We start from the raw sequence: 21,673 nt of genomic DNA, 5'->3' as shown, positions 1-21,673 counted from the left end.
AGTGGATCAGGAAAGATTGTAAGACTTCGCTGTTTTACAGAATGTGGATTTTTGTTTTCTTGTTAGAATACTCAATTCATTAATCCCACTAAAATATTTTTTTAAATTCATGGCCATACAGTTTATAAATCACAAAGTGTTTCAAAATTGTTTAATTTATTTGTTTTCATTTGAAACACATTATGAGTATGGGTTTAAAGTTGTCGGAAAGCATATGCCGATGTTCGAAGAAGCTTAAATGAGGGAAATATGAACACACATTTATTCTACATAGAAGCTAGATATTTATTTTCAGCAAATACAGTCATTTTAATACAAAGAAATATTATTACTCTGAGTGGTTTGTATCAATCTAGTAAGTACGGGAGTACCAAAAAGATCAAATTGTTATCACTTTTTACAATAACATTTTTGGGCATTTTAAAATATAATTAACCATGGAAAGATTCTGCGCTAATAATATTTAGTCTATAAAAACATTGATCACAAGTGCCAGTACTAAGTAAACGATTGTTTACTATTCTTCTTCTTTTATGGCTAAACATTGAAATTTACGTTGGGAATGATCTGGTAAGTTATACATTTAGGAGAGATATACATAACCATGGCCTTGAAAGTTCTAGTTGGACCTACTATACACAATTTAAAATTGCACGAAAGTTTTAGTTTTCTACTGGGACAAATGGAGCTTCAAGAACTTGTTTTCAAATATACGCACTCATAGTGGTGAGAGCAACCTAGGTCCACCGTAGTCCTTTGGTGGTGATTTCACTTCAGTAGAAGAACAACTGAAACGAGTGAATATGACATCACATTTTTGGGTAAAAGTGTACGCGTTTTTGTTAATCACTCTTCAAAGAAGATACAACATTTTTCTTCCTCCCACATAACTTCTTTCCAAGTCCGAGATAGCAAAGTTATACCACACTTCTTTACATCATAATATTAAACTATATGTGAAATGTAATAAACAATTCTGTACTAAACAAAGGACGACATCATACTACACCTCTCTGCATCATAATATCAAACTGTGTTTGACATGTGGAATATGTTAAAACAGAATTTTGCACAAAATAAAGGATGTTTCTTTCTATAACAATCTTCGAGCCTATTGTTTAATATTATTTCTTGGGGCATTACTTTTCAAGAGCTGTAAACAATCACTTAACATAGACACACTTTAAATATGTTTGTTTGAAGTTGTAACTACACTTATCACGCTGACCTTTAGTTCTAACGTCCATATTTGTGCCTATTCTATAGACATGTTTATAAACGTGATGTTAGCTTGCGACGATACTGTAATATAGATTTCCTAACGTTAACGCCTATTTAGTTGAAAAACACAAAAACAAAGAAGACCCTATGACTAGGCAGAACTATGGTATTGTAAAAACTATCTTTGTTTACATACTTGATTTATTTATAACATGAACTTCATATTTAATGATAGAATGGATGAAAGCGAAAATTTCGGCGAAACAACCTGTCCCTGTTAAGGTGGACGCTAGACACTGACCATCTTGGTGTAAGACCAACTTCCTGGGAAAAAGCTGGCTGGCAGTGGTTTGAAGGTAGCACATTTGGAGATGGAAATGGCCAACCCAGAGAGGTGAAGGGTCGAGAGGATATCATTTGGAGAGCATTAAGATGAGAAGGCCATGACATCTGAATATCTCTGGAACCAGGATTATAAACCGGATAGTGAGGTGGAATGGGCCTACTTATGGCTGACCAGGGGTACAAGCAATGGTCAAATCTGTTGGATGTTCTTGGGTGTGAACAACTATTGACCTCGGACTGGTAATGGCCAGTCGCTTGACTTAATGTATAGGCAACACCGCAGCACCAAGGATTAGTACAAATAACCGTCGACCTCTGACCTGAACTCATTGCTGAAATGTGAAGGGCATTTGGTCTGGCTAGATTGGAAACAGGGGGGTCTTCTTTTGTTGGTTCTTTCCAGAACGAAGGAGGAAGCTGTCGTTGACGAAGTGGCACCACCGAAACTTCCATGTGGTGTGATATCTCATCACGTTTCTCTGGATCTGGGTTATCTGTCAGACTGTTATTTTCTGCAACAACATCGTCTTGCATTATGATGCAATTTGGTTAGGTTGTATCCTGTATAAGGCTCGTAATGTCACACCACTAGCTTCTTTCCTGTTTCACAACAGCTCGTGACGTCACACCGGAAATTTGTGATTTCGATCACCTAGATATTTCTGCCACGAGGCATTACCTTAGCAATATATGATACTGCTTCTTCTTCAGAACCCATCATGTTGCACAAATCCCCGGTACTGTCTTTTAATGTCAGTGTTTTTCTAGAAATGTCCATTCTGGTAAGCTTGTTCGAAAGATACTGGTTGTGTCACAGATGTAGATGGTGTTATCTTGCTGTTTCGCATTGACAGGAATTCTTACGGTTGCTTGTAGTGTTGAAGGAAATTCCTATAACAGATTATGATCTAATGATCTCACATATACTGTTTCTATAGCAATTCGTAAAGTCAATAATTGCTCAATAACTCATGATGCTGTGATATCAGATAGATGGGTGTTCAATCAATGTATCACCCTGTGTAGAATCCACATAACTTCTATTAGTATTAAAACAAGCTTTCAGACACCGTTTGTACATACATCTATACGTACCGCTTATAATGTACGTATTGCATAACGACTTGATTCATTGCCCTATGCGCGTTCACGTAAATTCTGTTTTACGAGAAAATAGTTTCTAAACCAAAACTCACGCAGGAAACATCACTTAGTTCGCCGTCACTGCTAAAGCTTCGTGCTGAGGATAGACAGCGACAGCGTGACTTCGTGTTGCCTTTCACCTTACCGATAGTGAACTCCAGTGCCAGCTGCTGCACTCTGAGTTCCGATGCAGAGATCGTGTGTGCAGTTGGTGCGCAAAAACATTTCACTAGAATGAATTATTTTATTGAAAGTCTGCATTCTATGGAGTGATGTTGAAGACTGGAATGCGTATTGAGCAAACCGAAAAATGTACGGATATTACATAGAGCTCGCGAGGAATGTGAAGCACGCGCCACGAAGTAGATTCTTGAGCTTTCTGTTCTATGTGTTCGGCGGTATTACAAGATTGCTTTGTGCGTGATATTTTCCGCAGAGCAGTCAGTACTTTATGCTAACCACGCTTGCTAGAAGACAGTAATGGCAGTAACGGTAATTAAAGCAATGGCATAATCGTTCCTCTTCACGGCGCTTGGCATGTGAACCTGCACTGACTAAACATAGTTTGAACGTTTTCCTTGTGCATGCAGTTGCCCTGTTCTCGAAAGACGATAAGGCTCTTGTGACAAGAGCAACGGGAATATGAAAAAGATGTTTTAGTGAGAAGCTTTCTGTCAGAAGAGGAATTTACGAATAAAAGTAAAAATTCATAAGTGAAGCTAGACTTGGGTCCGGATTAAAACTGTCGAACAGATGTCCTCTAGAGCTTCACACAAGGACAATTATACTGTGGCCGTCAAATACTTTAAAGTTCAAAGGAAAAAAACAAAAAAAAACGAAATTATTACGAACTTTGCACTAGCCCCTTATTAGTAGACTTACTACTGTAGACAGATATTACGTAGTTATTGCAATTAAACGTAGTTTTAACAACTAATACTAGTGTTTAATATTTTTTTACAAAATAAAAGTAAAAAGTGCCAGATCTTCGTTGACAGGCATTTTGAGTTACGAAAGATAATTTCAACTTTATGTTCGTTGGAGAAGAAAATTTTCAGTTTTGGAAGATAATAATTTATATGTTATTAAGGCTATTCTTTGGGATGGAGGAAGGTAGTGACGTTCTTGACTATCAATCAAATACCAATTCACAATATCCGCTTTTAGATCTCAGACTTTGAGAGATCGGCAACAACTAAGCACTGTCTTACACTTTAAAAAAATATATAAACAGGAAACACATTCATAAGAAGTAAGACAAGCTGTAAAGGAAAACAGAACTTTGCAATTATATTTCACCACTTTAAATTTGTATGCCTTATAGAAATAAAACTAAATTTACTGAATTAACTTGCACATCAAGACATTAAAAAATTGATTTCCGTACTCAAAGACAGTAACCTTTTTAGCCTTGAACAACTTGACTCGTACACCCCTCCCGCCAATGTTCAAAGTTTGTATTTTAATTAATTTACGTATATTCCTGTCAATTTTATAGACATTCATGAGAAAATCTGCACCCTTTGCAATATTTGAAAAATCATAGACTAAATGCAAAAACCATGATGATTGTATCGTTCAGATAAGAAAGAAAACGCTATATTAACACATCTATTGTTCGGCATAATTTCAATTTATTAGAGATAATTTTATAACTTTTTCGCGGCACCTCAGTAAATATGTGACAACCGAAAAAGACATTATTTTGTTGAAAGTTCAAGGAGTTAAAGTTTAAAAAACATTTATGATTCATGTGTTATGCATTTATTAACGAATCGGTGTTTTGAAAGTCAACGTGAATTCTGATGTTAGAATTGGGAATATAAAACGTGAAGAGCACCTGATGCGATATATGGACTAAACGGTCTTGTCACAAATCCCTGAGGTTCAGACACAATCATCCCTAATTTGAAACTGCTGATCAGAGGAAGGACAATCTCCCCCATTTAAGCGAATAGCGGGATTAACAGACACAGTTCTAATGTTCTCGTAGCTGAAAGCGCGTAATGTGTTCAGTATCATATTGTGACTCGAACCTTGGACATTCCGAGACACGGGTGAAATTTGTAATGTGTTCGGAATGCCTATCAAAAAGTATTAATAACATGGTTATTTTGACCGATGCTATCATTACTTTATTTTAGAGTCTTTAGCTGAAACTACTATAGCTTTCAGTGTTAACTAGGTCTATAGATGAAGTTGCAAGGAGTTCGGTATCAACTATTTCTTTTGGTGAGACTATTAGATATTCTGTGTCATCTAAGTTTTTAATTGAGACTACTACAATTTTCAGCATTAACTAGGTCTATAGATGAGATTGCAAAGAGTTCAGTATCAACTTTGTGGTTAGGTTAGACTGCTAGTGGTATTCAATATTTAAGGTTTTAATTGAGACCTCTACGGCTTTCACTATTAACTAGGTTTATATATTTGACTACAGTATCATCCAGGTCTTTAGTGGAGACTACTACAGCTTTCACTATTAACTTGGTCTATATATGAGGTTGCGAGGATTTCATTATCATCTAAAGTTTTGATAACTAGTATTTTTATATTTTTAGATGACTACGTATTCACAATGTTAAAATCTGGGGTTCGATTCCCCGCGGTGGACACAGCAGATAGCAGGAGAGTACTTAATTTTTTGTATATTTAAATTATTAACATTCAACTTTTGTTAACGATATTAATCTGACTAATACTTCAGCCACGGGTCCATTGGGCTTCCAGGCCCGGCATGGCCAGATGGTAAGGGCGCTCGACTCGCAATCTGAGGGTCGCGGGTTCGAATCCCCGTCACACCAAACATGCTCGCCCTTTCAGCCGTGAGGGCGTTATAATGTGACGGTCAATCCCACTATTCGTTGGTAAAAGAGTAGCCCAAGAGTTGGAGGTGATGACTAGCTGCCTTACCTCTAGTCTTACATTGCTAACTTAGGGACGGCTAGCGCAGATAGCCCTCGTGTAGCTTTGCACGAAATTCCAAACAAACTATTGGGCTTTCACTATTATATAACACTTTAAGTGAGATTACTAGGTTTTAAATATTATCTAAATCTTTAGATGAAACTAAGAATTTCGTTACAACTTAAATCTTTATTTCAGGCTGCTAAGTTTTAAGCGTCAACTATTATGCTTTCCGTATCGTCTAGATCTGTAGACGATACTTTTATGCTTTCGTCATTATTTAGTTCTTTATATGACACTATTAGCTTCGAGTATCATATGTCTTTAGATTAGATTTTTATGCTTTCAGCATCATTTAGGCCTTTATACAAATTATTAAGCTTTAAATATAAAGGTTATTAAACGAGACTATTATGGTTTTCGTAGCATCTAGGTTTTTATATGAAACTATTAGGTTTTGAGTATCATAAGGTCTTTAAATGAGACTATCATACTTTCCACATCCTCTTTAGAGGAGATTACTATGTTTTCGGAAACACCAGTAATTTTAAAACATCGTTAACAGCGAGGATTATTGATTGCACTTTTTATTGAAGTTTCTTAGCAATTTTTCTCGTAGAAGTATTTGTATAAGATATTTACGACAAGATGAAACTGAAGAAAAGTCAACTAATACATGGAATATGTAATTGAAAAAAATTTTTTTTCATCTAGTTATTTCACGTTTATATTTAAAGCTATTTACTCTCCTCGCTACTTTACTTTGAAATAATTTAATAAGTGCAAAGCTTATCATTATTCTTAATTAAGAATTACATTTTTTCGTTTTCTTGATACTTTTGATAATTTGGAAATTTTTATTCTATTCAATCACCAAATATATATACACATACAAGTTATAGAAATTAAAAAAATATATATTAGTGAATTGAATTTATACCAGTTCTTCTCAGGTGGGAAAAAAGTGTGAGAAAATACATGACCGTAACAGAATTTGTATATTTAACGAACATTACAAATAACTCGTGTTCAAATGTCACTCGTTAATTTGGTTATTAGATGTTTTCATTTTGTCGAAATCAACTATACTGAGTTTTGAGGCATTTTATCATTAATATAAGTATATTTTGAATAACGAGATTTTAATACAAAGTACTTGTTGAACAAATAACAGCTTAACAAGACAACATTTACTTATTGCAATCCATGTGCTTATTTTAAAAGGTTAGTGTAACCAGTGAAATGTTGTAGAAAACTCAAAGTTCGTAAGTAGGACAATCTTTAATTTTTGTATTTATTTTTTTAAATATCAACCGAATGCGTACAGAAACATTAAATGTTCTTTGGAAAAATAATCGCAATACAATTTTGGTGACTTATAACATAGTCTATTAAATATAGGCCGGAAATGACCTAATGAATTACGTGCCAAAAAAAGTGGATTGGTAGGTCCAAAGTTTAAGCTGCGATCTTTCACTGAATACACTCCGTGCTTGAAGCTATGGAGGCACTGAGCCGTGACAGTCAATGTTACTATCCATTTATGAGTAGTCGTGTAAGTAGCGGGCGTTGCAAACTATATATAGTTGCCTTCGTTCTGGTTAGCAATTCTTGGTTAAGGATAGCTTTGTCTGAACCTGTAAATTCATCCTTGCTGTGATCAGATCCATTTCGAAACGCATGTTGTCGGTGTATGTCAAAACATAATAAATAAAGCACACTTACATTTGCAGCTATTTTATACCAAATGAGATGGGTTCTACTAGTATGTATTTGTCCAAAACAATATAATACCGATATTCTCAGAATTCCAAATTTATCTAAAAGTTCTTTAACCTTTTGCGATACAGAACATTTTACATATCATTCATTTCATGGTACTTAACGCAGTTATCTGGAATGAATATTGCCTTACGATCGGTATGTTTGTAATTGCTTTAGGGCCTCTAAACAACGCAAATTATTAACAAATTAGTTTGAAAAATTTCTCTTGCTCAAACTGTTTCATTTCTGTACTTGCAAATTTTTTGTAAGTTCATTCTCGATGAATTTATTTAAGACAGACTTATTAATGTTCGTGAAAAGTTAATTTTCTTCTTATTATTTTTTGCAATAATTACACAAATTCTCAAATTGTATTTCAAGAGTTACACGATAAATAATGTCTATAAAGTTGATTTTAAAATACATTTTACTACGTAAAGTTACTTAACGATAAATAATGTCTATAAAGTTGATTTTAAAATACATTTTACTACGTAAAGTTACATTAACAAAACTAAAAGGTATTGGGAACACACGCCAGTAGTTTTCGATTTCAAATTTAGCAGCTCTTACAGGATAACTTCTCATTCATCAGTGACTCGGCGATAACTTTAAGGAGGTCAGTTCAACAATTCGGGGTTCAAACCCCGAGAAAGACAAAGCTCAGGCAACTCATTGTACGGCTTTGCACTAAAAAAAAACCAGTTTATGCTACCTATTTTATGTATAAAATGGTTTAAGGTACGTTGAATACATAAGTGACAAATACAACAGACTGGTAATTTAAAATTGTCATTAAAAATTACTAAATTATGTATCATCCAACGAACCCAATAATTATTGGCTATCAATCTTGTCTTTGCGCGCGATTTTGTAGACTAGAACTTCATTGCCTGTCTTTATTGTTTTGCACTTTGTATAAGGACTTTACACTAATGCCGCTTCTGATTGTTGTAAGTAGTATTAAATTTTTAATTCATTCATTCCAGACGATTTCTCCATGGAGTGAAAGAGTAAACCCTCTAGCAGTTCCTGGTAAGGCACATTTTAACCAAATTACCATATTCCCCATTCCTCTATTATCCAAAACCAGGCGCCAGTTTTTCTTTGTTGTTATTTTTAACCTTATTATTTTCCTTTATGGGACAGCTATATGTTGAGCACCAATATTTATTGTGATAATCTAATGTTTTTTGTGTTCCTCTATTCGGACTCGAATCCAATACTTCCGAGAGACCAGGTGACTGCTATAACTACTGAGCTAAAAGGAAATTAAGTATTTATCAAAAGTTAAAAATACATGACTTTGTAGTATGTAGATATACTAGGTATTCATATTCTCTGTATTTACAGGACCATTCAAAGAAACTGTCACTGAGTTACTTAAAATTAAAAAAAAATATCTTTGGCAAATCGCTGTAATTATGTTAGTCAGAGCCGAAATAGAGATAACATTTTTATATTTTAAGTAACTAAGTTTTTGTAGTTTTGACTTCCTTGTTTCAATACTTTTTTGTAGCATTAAACTTTCTTAGTTAGTTAAATTATAAATATATCGAACTCTATTGTCTTTATAAAGTTAATTTTTTATTGTACTTCTTACCTTTTTTTATAAGCTATATTTTTGTGTGGGGCGCGCGTATACCCGATTCGATTTCATTACTCATTAAGATCTCTCCCAAGCTACTTCAAATCTAATTATATGTCCAAAGTAGCACATCGTCTGTTATATATATATATATATGTTAGTATTCTCTTCGTTACAAGAAAGAAATTATTGGAACCCCAGACGGAAGAGTTCTGTGAAAGAATTTAAAAAAGGCACTTACTTAGATAAAAATTCGTTGAAATAGTGAAATGTTGATTCACTCTATCAACACGTATATAGCGATTTAGGCAGCTTTATAAGTACTATATGCTTTAGTTTTGCTCAGCCAATACTGTGAAATAGTCATTGTTAATATCAGACATTTTAAAGGTGGTTTTAAACAGGCGATGTTTATGGTTGCCATCTTGTTCCATCATGATGCCTGTTATTAAGTACTATTGTACTTCATGATAATTTAGTAAATCAAATCAAATTAAATTAAATCAAATCTAGAATTCAGATGGGCTAGTGATATAACTGTTCAAAACAACAAAGTCAATCAAGAATGTGAAACAGTAAAGGACAACCAAAAGTAAAAGTTTTCGCATTCAATGTTATGTAATTCATTTTCTTCTCAGCTCTGTTGGCCTTGTCAAGAATTTTATGTCTAATTTCTATTTTGCCAAGTGAGTGAGATGGGAGTAGCTGAAGTACATTCTAAGAGGAGTTTTAAACACTCACACTGATTTTTCATAATTTATAATCAAGGATAAGTGAATAAGACTTTGGTACAGCATAAAGAGTTGACATTCTTCAGCTCTATTTTTGGTGCATTTATGCATTTGGTTATCATGGTGTTTATATGGCTGGTGAAGATGTATACCCTTGGGAACTTCAGCGTTTCTTTAAGATGGTTTGTAGCATCCCTGTTGTTCAATGTGCAGAATATGGCTGTGGCTTCTCTCAATGCACCATTTTCTCACCCATTTAAAGGATGGTTGCATTTTAATTTCTATTTGAGTATTGCTAAAGCCTCTGTTGTACACCAGAATGTCATCAGCAAAGGTTAGCACATGACACCTGGTTGGACTGTTAGGGTGAGATAGATGTAGATGTTGAAGATGACTGGAGAGAGTAGTGATCCTTGAGTTAGACCAGTACTGACGGTGATCCATTCTTACTGTTAGCTTTTATACTTCTAGATGTATCTTCTGGTAGTTAGTGCAACTGCAATCCATCTTACATTGATGCCTATTCTGAGCATTTGTCACAAATAATGAGCAACTGGACTACTGTACACATCCTCCAGATCTAGAGCTATTTACAATAAATTTTGACCAACATTAACATTTTCCAACACTGAAAATGTATTTCTAATAAATACTTACCTCCTGTCACAAATCTTGTGCTTCCCTCCATATGTGCAATTTTGCACTCGCCACTAGCTTTGAGGCTCCCACCTAAACTTATGTGTTCGATCATGTTATTGCTATACTGTAGCATGAAATGACCCTCCAACAATAGGAGTACAACACTCCCTCCTAGCACAGCTGACTTCCTCTATACTGAATGTTCAATCGTCACTTCAAGATTAGGCAATAAAAGATGCACCAGAATTGGGATGGACAGGTAGAAAATGGGAGTGGCAGTATCTATGTGTTGGAAAATATTAATTTCTTATATGATACTTTACCTCCTCTCACATATTAGCTAGAATCCCACATTGAAGTGGTGGAGGGACCAGTGCTAAAAATACATAGATGAGCACCCTTCAGAAAGCACCCACGGAGTGTGACACCTTACATCATGTAAAGATTACCATTTTCGAGTACTTTCACTCAGAAAGCTATCTTCTTCCTGCGTCTGCCTTAGAGATTTGCATGCCACTAGTCTTCAGGCAACTTTCACCTAAACTCATGAGATTTCTCTTGAATTATGCTACTGTATAATTACATTATTATGCAGAAAAATCCCTCCACCAATAAGAGGGCAACACAATCTCCCTGAAAACTAGCTCCTTCTAAGATTTTGCACCCATGTTCTTCGTTCTTTGCAGAGGAGTATCTATTGGAAATACATATCCAGGTGTGTAAAATGTTAATTTCTAAGGCAATACAGAACTCTGCACACAGAAAGCTAGAATATCAAGTTGATATGGTGGAGGGACTGGTGTGAAAGTGACCTAGATGATCTCCCTTCTTCTTGTGGAACACCCCAACTCAACAGTAAGCATGTATGGAGCCAGGGCAGATGGTATGAGTACTTTCTGTTATCCTAGCTTCATGCAAAATTTTGGGAAATGAGTATACACTGGGAGACACCACCAGCCATCTGGCAGGATCCTGGAAGCAAATGCTATAAACCAAAAAAAAAAAATAATACTCACCTGTGTAAAGATAGTGGGTTGATTGTAGACTGGTGAACGGAAGCAGGTAGTGACCCTCGGAAGACAAAACAGCCAGATGGTAAAGAGAGTAGACAACAAAATTATGCAAAGTAGTCCACATGCCAGGTTGAATGATCAGATGGCTGTCAGAAACAAGCAGTGAGAGAAAGAAAAAATTGACATAAAGGCAGAAGGAGATTTGTTCCTGGAGGAAGAGAAATCCCAGGGATTGTAGAGTAGAAGACTGAAACCTCTAAAGTGAGAGGTATGAGCTAAGTAGCAATGAACAGAGCAGAAACGTCTGTCTGGGTCCAAACGAGCAGAGAAGAGTGAAACTGAAGGATAGTAGAGAAGAGAAGGGTAGAGGTTTTCTCCCTGAATGGCTAAAGATGGGAAGATGGCCTGATCTGGACAACAAATAATATGAGGATGATAGAAAGGTATGGAATGAATTACTAGCATAATGATTTGAACAATGGTGGCCACAAGCAAGGAGGAAGAGGAATATGTCAGAAGAGAAAGTGACAGAAACAGCAGGTTGCCAATGGCTCAAATTGCCACAGATAAGAGCATGCAGGATGACACTGAGGTCCTGGTCAGACATGGGAATATGGCAAGTGTGTCTATGGACAAGGAAGGACTGGAACAAGGCAGCGAGAACAAGGGAGGAAACACCTTGTGGTACTGAGCAGGCAAAATGATGAAGACAAAGCTGCCCAAAAACTGGTGAAGGCAGAGACAGCTGAACCCTGTAGCACAGCCTAGTAAAGGGAAGGGAGATGTCCAATGGTATAATGGTGAAGAGGAAGATAGTGATAGGTGGATCAATGTCAAAAGCCACACACCCCCATGCAGGAAAATGGACTAGGTAGAATGATGCCTGGCATGGTAAATGAAAGGACTACCAGATTAAAAAGTCTGGTTCAAAGACTAATGAACCAGACTAATCCAAACATGAAAATGGAGGGGCAAGATCCCATGACGGAGACTAGATGGGAGATGTTGAAATAATAGAGTGTATAATTGGAAGAGGGATTGGGTTATCTGGTGGCATAGAAGAGGGAACCAAGGTTAAGCCAGCCAGAGAGGTACCACCAAAAGGAAATGACAAAGAGTGTTTCCAGTCAAGGCCATGACCCAAGGTAAAGGCTATAAAGATGGGTAAACATTAGGACAAATATAAGACAAGACCAGGTGGAAGGCAGCAAAAGCCAGGTCTGAGGGATTAAGAACATATGATTAGAAGAAAGGAAGCATAAAAATGGTAGGTGGACAAGGCAACCATGAGTGGAATCCCCAATTGAAACTGGGGAAGAAGAGATAGTTTGTGAGCAGAACCTGGTCCAGCCAAGAGAGGCAATCCACAACCTGATTCAAAGTACCCAAGACATGGCAGGCGAGGAAACCAACCCATGTAGAATTGGTCCAACAAGGAAGGGCCAGGGTTCCTCGATCAGATTCCCCATAGGCAGGTAACTGAGGAAAGCTAAGGAGTTGTCAGAAAGGAACAAAATGAAATGATCCACAACGAGAGGTAATGATGGGATCATGCCCAACAATCTAACAGACGTTCAAGCATGTGGATATGGAGAGAAGACTCATCTGAGGTCCATGTGCCAGATGTTAAAATTGATGTTTAGAGATGCTCCCCAACAAGAGGGGAAGCACAGGTGAAGAGGTGTATAGCCACTATGGGTGGGGGTAATGGAATACATCAATACAAATATTAGAATAGGGGAAGGGACAGGAGAACCCTTCAGGTCCAAGAATCCCATGAAGCATACCTCTGGCCATGCAAGGAAAAACAGTTGAGGTTCACATGTGTGTGACCCAAAGAGATAAGCAGTCCCCATGAAGTCATGGTCACCAAAACTAAACCTCACATGCACAATGAGCAGGATAAGCACGATTTGTAGTTATTGAATGGTCTATACCTTGCAGGGAGATCAGTGAAGATTATCCCAGCAAAGAATGAGTTGACCTCCACCCCCAGATACTGAGTGGGAGTGAGAAATTTGTGAAGTGGTGATGAGCACAGCCTCTATGTGATGTTGGGCACAGATGGGAGAAGAAAGGAAAAGGGAGAGAAAGTCTGTAGGTAAAAAGAAGAAAAACCTTCTGTGCGGATAGAAAAATGTAACCACAAGAGCTCAAACTATGATAGCCTGGCACCCACGAGATCTGACATTACAGAAACTTCATACATGAACTCAATGAGACTGATGCCAGGTAGAAGAGGAAGTTAGGAATCAAAATATGGGGAATGGGGAACTAGGACGAGGTACAAAAATGGAGGTAGGGTTGGGGACAGTGTGAAAACAATGTTCGAAAGTGGGGATTGATGATGGGCAGCCTCAGCTCGTGATGCAAGCAAATCAGGGATATCACCAAACTTCAGGGCAAAGAAAGGGGCTTTAAGAAGGGAAGAAAGAAGTTGAACTTGAGGTAGGTGTGTATTCCTACCCAACAACCCCAGAAACAAAAAGGCAAGTAAGAAGGGAATGATTGATGTAGAACAGACAAGGTGGAGTAGTGAAGGGAATGAGAATCACCCACAAGTTTCACTGGGGCACTGTACATTTCTTTGTCCTTAGTGGCCTGGTTGAATTGCCTGCTGGAGGACATTGTATAAACTGGTATGTGGGCAACTTCCAATACTTTTATCTTCCATTATTTGCATGATCTGGCAGTATCTTCATATGGGTTTTTGCCTACCCCTTGTAGTTATCTTAAACACTTCTGCTAGATTATACAGAGGGGTGAATATTTTCTTTGCTACCTTTCAGGGTCCATTACCTCGTTTTCACAGGATCTCACTCTGTGGCAAATGTTGCCTAGGCAGATGTGCTTTTAATAAACCAATTCCACACTAGCAACCACTAATTAAATATTCTTTATACAGGTTGCAACAGGCTTTGCAGAAATTAGCTGTTCCATAAGACCACCTAGGGGCTGACCAGGTGGTACTGCTGTACTATGCTGGACCACCACTCATGGATTATCATGAATAAAGCTCAAGGGGAGCCTGCCCATTCCTGCCAATTATTGGATTGGATAAATCGGGTTGGTTTGCTTCTAAAACCTATTACACTGTTTTCAAAGCACTGTTCCCCATGACTCCCCAATGCACATTACCCCACAGATTCTACTAGTGGAGCTAGGGATCTGTACCATACCCAGTTTCCAGTCACTGGAATGGCAGACAGAGGCTTTTCCTCTAAGAGTGTTAGAGTGAATTCCTCCATTCTTGGAGAAAGGTCAAAGTTGGGGCCCTCCTGCCTGGGTTTCTGGATGTTTTTCTCCTAGACGTGGGTAGGAAAGGCACAAGACTATGTGAGAGTCTACTTGTAATACTGGTTCAGATTTGATACTTTGGTTGAGTTAAGCATGGCCCTTCTTTTTGATCAATAGTGGTTCAGTACATTAGTCATAGAAGAGGATCCATTTTCTCCTCGTAATTCCCAATGCAGAGTGGTCCCATCATGGATCCTTGGTTGAGCACAGTTTGTTTCATGTCCTCCCCATAATTCTGGGGGCAATTGGAATTTACCTTGCTCCCACTAGTGATGTGCACAATCATGAATTATATCAATGCTTGTTCATTTGTTGTAGGTCGACAAAGTGCTTGATAGCCATTTCCATAATCGATTTTAAATGACAGTTTAATAAAAAACGAATATTTATTGGTATTATTAATTTGGTGGATCATTAAGAAATCCACAGTCCAAAATACACTAGCACTCCCAGGAAATGCTGCAAACTATGAATAATTTTGTTTGAAACTGCTTGTGGTTGGCTGATATATGGGTCAATATTAGATGCTGATGTTGATTGCAGAATTTCACTCTGTCAAGTGATTTCCCAAGAAGATAATCCCTGATGTAGTAACAAAGCTAAGTCTGTGATTGGTTGATCTGTGTAGAGAGTTGCACAATAAAGGAACCTATATTTGTTAAAAATGGTGGAAGCTGTTGCCACAACAGATGAAGGTCATGGCAAAACCTGCAATATTTATGACAATCCAGGCTCATGGGCTTGGACATATTTCGGCTTTTATAAAGATGACGATAAACGCCACGTTCAAATAAAGTTACCAAAGACTGCTTGGATATGAGCAAGACTATTTGTAAGCTCTTTGTCGAAAATCGTACAAACGTTGGTTTACATCACATCGTAAGTTCATAACACATATCATGTTGATCTCCCGGTTGATATCGGTTGCACAGGCCACGAACAGACTTAACTTTAAAATTGTTTTGCGAGTTTAATATAATTTTCAGAAATAAAGAATTCTAAATCACAATGCACCGCTATTAAATTTACGAGACACATTTTCAGTTGCTAGAAAAGTGTTTCTTCATAGTTCTCAACAATAAATCAATATTTGTAATAGTAATAGATTGGCTTTGCTAAATATAAATATACTCATATGTTGATTTGTCAATTATATCACACCTTAAATGTTCTCTCTTTCAGTATTTTCCAGAACATATCACCAACTTGTTTCATCACTTAGAGCATTATCATAAAGAATTAAACACAGACTCCCATCAGTCAACTGCATCTGGAAGCAAACTGTCTCAGTCAAAAATAACATTTTCAACAGACTACTGCTCACATGACTTCAAGATGTCGAGCAATAAACGTGAAACTGATTATGTTTTGGTTGACTTCTTCATTGAGAGCCTGTGCCCTTTCAGTCTAGTGAAAAGTGATGGATTCATAAAGCTGTTGAAATCACTTGATCCACACTACAGTCCTCCTGGAAGGAAAGCATTAGTGACAATGTTGGAGAAAAAATACAAAATGATCACACAATTTGAGCCAGGCCTTGTCTCCTGTGAAGGACATTGCCATGACACATGATGCTTGGTCCTCAGTTAATACAGAGAGCTACGATACTGCCAAAGCTCACTTTGTTGCTGCTGATTGGCAACTTATGTCTGCTGTACTGAGAACTCAAAAATGTCTCGACTCGCACTCTAGAGAAAATATAGCTGATAACCAGAGTTAGACTATGCAAACTTGGCATCTTTCCACTCCAACCATAGTTACAGATAATGCTGCAAATGAAAGCAATTGCACTTCTAGGATGGACAAGAGTTGGCTGATTTGAACACAGAATAAACTTCATAGTCAAAAATATGCTTGCCTTTCCTGCAATATCCAAAATTACTGCAAACGAAAGAGCCCAATTGCAACAAATTGGTTTGTCCACTTTAGTGTTGCTTATCTTCTCGTCATGATTCCAGTGGCTCAGAATGCATCACTCTATGGCTACAGGTTGAGATCTAATCATGAGTATATATATAGTGATAGGTTTGAAGTGAAAGATGGTACAAGGAACATGAAGCTAAATGCTCAAGGGGAGGAAGGGTAAGGGGATGGAGAACAACATTCAGGTCACAAGCAGGAAGGACTGGAGGATGGGGAAGACGAAGAGGATGAAATAGCATGGAAGGAGATCCGGACAAATAGAAGGAAGCTACCAGTAGAAGTTGACAAATAAGGAAGGAGGAAGGTGAATGGTGGAGGACAAGCGATCGTGAGCAAGGTTTTACTCATCGTGCAGTCCTTTGAAGATGATACATAAGCATGACCTAAAGGGATAAGGGATTTCATAGAAATCCATGTCCTTAAAAGTGAACCTTCCATGCAGTGAGAGTAAGAGAGGATATGGCATTGAAAACTAATTGCTCCATGTCCCTCAAATGAAGAGAATGCTGGGACCTGCAGAGATGAAAATTGAAAATGAATGCAATACTGACTGGGTGTGAAATGCGACTTCACCAGATTGATTAATCAACCCAGATGCACTGCCTCCTGAAGGAGAAGAAGAGGACAGCTGTAGAGGACCTGTTGGGATGGAACCAAATGTGAGAATAAGTACCTGAGACATCCACCTCAGTCATCCAAAGACCTGGAACAAAAGACTATTGTAGGGTGAGAAAAAGACTCGATGTGAAATCAAGGAAGGTCAAGAACCAACTGAGACTTCAAATATCTATGACTGGATGCCTATCATCGAGTTCTTAAAAACAACAAAAAGACAGGAATCAAATCTTGGAGAAGGATGAGAAAGCTGTACAACACTGCCACAGATTGACGTTGAAAAGAAACATGATCTCTTGTAGGAAGGCAAGTAAAAGGAACAGGAGATAATGGAGGAGGAGAAGAAAACAAAATAAAGAGTAAGGCTATCTGACAGAATTCCTAATACCCAACAACTGGCCACAAATGGAGGGCAAAGGCATCCAAACCACACTAATGGGCCCTACTGACCCTGAGCCTATAGGATAGACACCACCAAGACTGATAGTGCAGAAGTCTATGAGTGGTGGGAGGACAGATTGGAAAAGAGGAATGGGTAGTGGGAGCAGAGAGGGAAGAAGTAGGAGACAGAAAGAGGTAAAAAGGAGCATAATATAGATAGGAAATCAGAGAGGATAAGGAAGAACATTGGCATGCATTGGAAAAACAAGCATTACAATAAAATCACATTACCAAATGAAAGGAAGCCAAGGTATATGAGAGATAAGGGAGGAAAAAGCACTTGAGTGAGATGGGCATCTTGCCCCAACAAACTCAAGCAATCGATCAACCAAATATGAAGTAGTAAGACTGAGGAAGGTAAACACGCCACTGTAGATAAGTGAGTGAGCATCCATAAAACAACCCTTAGGGGAACGGTGAATTGTCACAGAAAATAAAGTGAATGGAGAAATGGTAATATGAAAGGGTAGAGAGTGCAAGACAATAGTGGGAAAAATTAAGCTTAAGAAAGACGAAAAAACAGAGGATCTGACCCCCAAATCTGAAGAAAAGACTTTAGAATTGAAGATTCGAAGAAGGGTAATACAGTGTGGCATTATGCCTAGTTATACAAGGTAACAAAGGAAAGAGGATAAGGTATACATATAACAAACTTGTGGTAAAAGTAATCAAATATGGACATGCATTGCTAGAGAGGAATTAAAAAACATAAAAGTAAGAAGCAGGGAATGAATTACAAAGTGAAGGAAAGAAATGTACCAAAGAACCCTGTCCCAAAATTATAAAAAAAGGCTTAGGAAGATTCAAGACATATTAGGCAAGGGTAAATGGTGGGAGAAAAATGGCAAAATCCCTTCCATTGCAAACGAAAAACATAGGCAGAGGTATTGCAAATACAAAAGAGGTCCAAGCCACATGAAAGATTCCACCACTCACTGCACAAAAGCTATCACATCCCCAACAGACAAAGACAAACCCAACACCAATTTAGTTGTTAGTCTAGCATGAACAATGTCTTGTTGCCTGACACCAGACAAAGTCGAAGGTACTGACACTCATGAAATAATAACGTGGAAATAAAAGTCCACAAAATATGCTGGGCAGAAAATGTTGGAAAATGAAAATCTAACAATATATACTTCCAAAAAAAATACATATATCTGAAAAGTCCACGAGCAAATAAAAAAAGACACGTCATTACACATGAGTGCCAAATTGAGAAGTGATGAACAATCAATATAAGAACACACGAATTTAGATATGAGCCTCAAGGCTAGTGGTGGGTGAAAAATTGCATATATAGAGGGCAGTATAAAATTGGGAAAAATTAATATGTGAGATGTGGTAAGGTATTGTGTCAGAATTCAAAGCTTCCCCATGTAACACATGCGAATTTAGCAGCAGTGGTCCAGGTTTTTCTTTCACCACCATAACTGCCTAATGATGTGGGAAGAAGCTGTTCAATCTAATAATTAAACTTTCTAGTTACAGCCTTCTCTGGGATGTTGCCAATTGTGTTTTGTAGGACAATGATTCAAAGGCCTTTAAGACATAAGTGATCTTTTATGAAATTGAGTAAATGCATCAGTCCATATTTTTTGGATAATACCTGTTGCTCATCTCAATCAGGGTATACTCTTCAACCAAGTGATGGATAGGATGAGGCAAGAAACCTGAATGTGCAGCAAGGACATGTAGAATAGGTACACGACAATCTGAGAGCTTGCACACAAGCCATTGGAATGCCAATATGTGTAGTAAGTTTGGGGAAAGTTCAGACTGTACCAAATGTGCTCCCTCCCTTGGCTATCAGTCTCTATGGGTTAATACCAGTTGTGGGAGAAGGGCACATGTAAAAAGTATCCATGCACAGCTCCTCAACTGTGAGACACTAAGGGCCCATACCAGTTGCAGGAGGAGGGCAATGCAGTGAACATAAATATAAGGATACTTATGAAACCATCACTCAACCATTAGACTACAGGTAAAATGCCAGTTATGGGAGTGATACATCACAGTTGGATATTAAAAAATATCAATAACTCCACAATCAAATGGAGTAGGATCATGACCTTGCAGGAGTTAGTGAGGGGCAAAGAGAGAGTAGGTGAAATGTGTGTCTATAATCCAATTGGAGCTTGTGATGTATCCAGATAGGTTGGGATGGTCTGTACTACACTCCGGAAATACCCCTGCCTCACTTCTCAATGTAGAGTGACTTTGTGTTTCATTACCTGCTTTCAGGTACCAATCCGTCAGGATTCTTCACAGTCCACCACCTCACTTGCTGGGAGCTAGTAAGTAGTAAGGGTCTCACATGCTCCACTCGAGGGGGGGGGGGAGAAGGGGAGAACTAGCATATGGGAGACCCAGAGAATGTATCCACATCCCCCATTGGTCCTTCAGGCTGGAAAGGTTTTTTTTTATTGGAGACAGTGCAATGGATAACTGTGAAACCCTTTTCTTAAAAGCCAGCAAGTGCTAGCCAGAGAAGCATACAGAAGCACAGCTCTGGTGCTGGCTTTTTCCACAATAGTCCAAGGAATGGGTAGAGTCTGTATCAGACTGTAAAAGATAAATACACAAGAGTAGAACCCCAAAGGTCTTGTACACACTCCATCTCACAGTGGGCACTGACTGGGCCAGGGTGGATGGTTAGACCACTTTCTATTATTGTGGTCAATGCAGAATATTGGGTAAGTATACCCTGAGAGGCAACACTAGCCACCTAGTAGGATTGAAAAGTCGGAGAACAGTGAGGAAGGAATAAGTAAATGAGTACTCGCACCCATTACAGACACAGGGTTAGTTGTAGAATGGCTATTGGAGGAAGTTTGTATGTTACTAGAGATGAGACAGCCAAATGGTGGAGATTGTTGATAAATGATTGTGAGGTAGCCCACATACCAGCCCAGAAAAAAGGGATAAAAGCTTATAAAAGTAGACTTAACAGAGCATACAACATCTACTATTAGAAGGGCAAAGACAAGATGCATGAGGTGGCAGATCCTGTCCTTAACCCTCTACATGGATATCTTTTTTTCTGCACATGTTACGAGGTTTTAGTGAGTTAATCAAAATTTAATTAAACTACTTTCTTTTTAAGATATACTAATAAATATACTATGAAAACGTAGCCAATAATCCATATTTAAGTAGTACATATGTGTTACGTTCTTACTCTTATAAATTAATATTTAAAAAAATCTAAAATATCTCCTAGTGTATGAATTGTGACATCTGATCTCCTAGACATCCCTTCTTCTCTAATTGATTTACCACCTCTCCAAAAAGTATGAAATTTAACGTAAATTACTTATTATAATATCGTCATTGCTCAGGCAAAGCGTAATTTTCATAGCCTTTAATCTTATTTGGTTACAGAGCCAGGAAATAGACAACCAGACACCTTTGCCACACCCACCTATTATGTATTCTGTTTCAGAAATTGTCAATAGTTCTTTCTTATGTTCAATACTATAATATTTATAACAATTGGAAAGCTAAGGTTTCATCTATCAAACAATGTTGTTTTCTGTAAAGGGAATTTTCAATTTCTCTTTCAGTACAAGCTTGATTCCTACAGGATACACATCGATATGCTTAGATGAAGTTTTAATGGCTTGTTGCATAGTTAGAAAGCTAGAAAAATTGTGATAGTTATTGTCTCCTTTTTGCATGCTATTATTTTGTGTTCTTTGGTGCATTATCTAATCAAATAAAAAATTATTTAGTGCAGTAACACTATTAGTATACAAAATTAGGGTTAAGCATCATTCACAGTCAACAGCAAAAAAAGGAGAAGACCCAGGAAAGTGCTTTTTTTTTGTTTTTCATGTGTATTCTTTATTATTATTATAAAAGTAACTGAAACATAAAAATAGGAAACTTCATATGTTAGTTAGGGTTAGATGAAATAAATAATAACAATAATATAGTAACAATTTTCCCCCCAGTGGCACAGCGGTATGTCTGCGGACTTATAACGCTAGAAACCGGGTTTCAATACCCGTGGTGGGCAGTGCAGATAGCCCTTGTGCTGCTTT

At 37.5% G+C, this 21,673-nt stretch overlaps 1 protein-coding gene across 1 annotated transcript in view; it reads right to left on the bottom strand.

Annotated features, from left to right (window-relative positions):
- Positions 1-270: 270 nt before the first annotated feature.
- LOC111088197 overlaps positions 271-21,673 on the bottom strand; it is a 53,914-nt gene continuing 32,511 nt past the window's right edge. Inside the window, exon 8 of the mRNA XM_022397512.1 lies at positions 271-788. The gene's annotated coding sequence lies outside the window, so the exon portion shown is untranslated. The remainder of the gene's footprint in view (positions 789-21,673) is intronic.

This window comes from Limulus polyphemus, unplaced genomic scaffold (genome assembly GCF_000517525.1).
Source record: "Limulus polyphemus unplaced genomic scaffold, Limulus_polyphemus-2.1.2 Scaffold3302, whole genome shotgun sequence".
NCBI classification, from domain to species: Eukaryota; Metazoa; Arthropoda; class Merostomata; order Xiphosura; family Limulidae; genus Limulus; species Limulus polyphemus.
The sequence above is the reverse complement of the archived record's forward strand: the minus strand, read 5'-3'. Positions and strand labels throughout refer to the sequence as shown.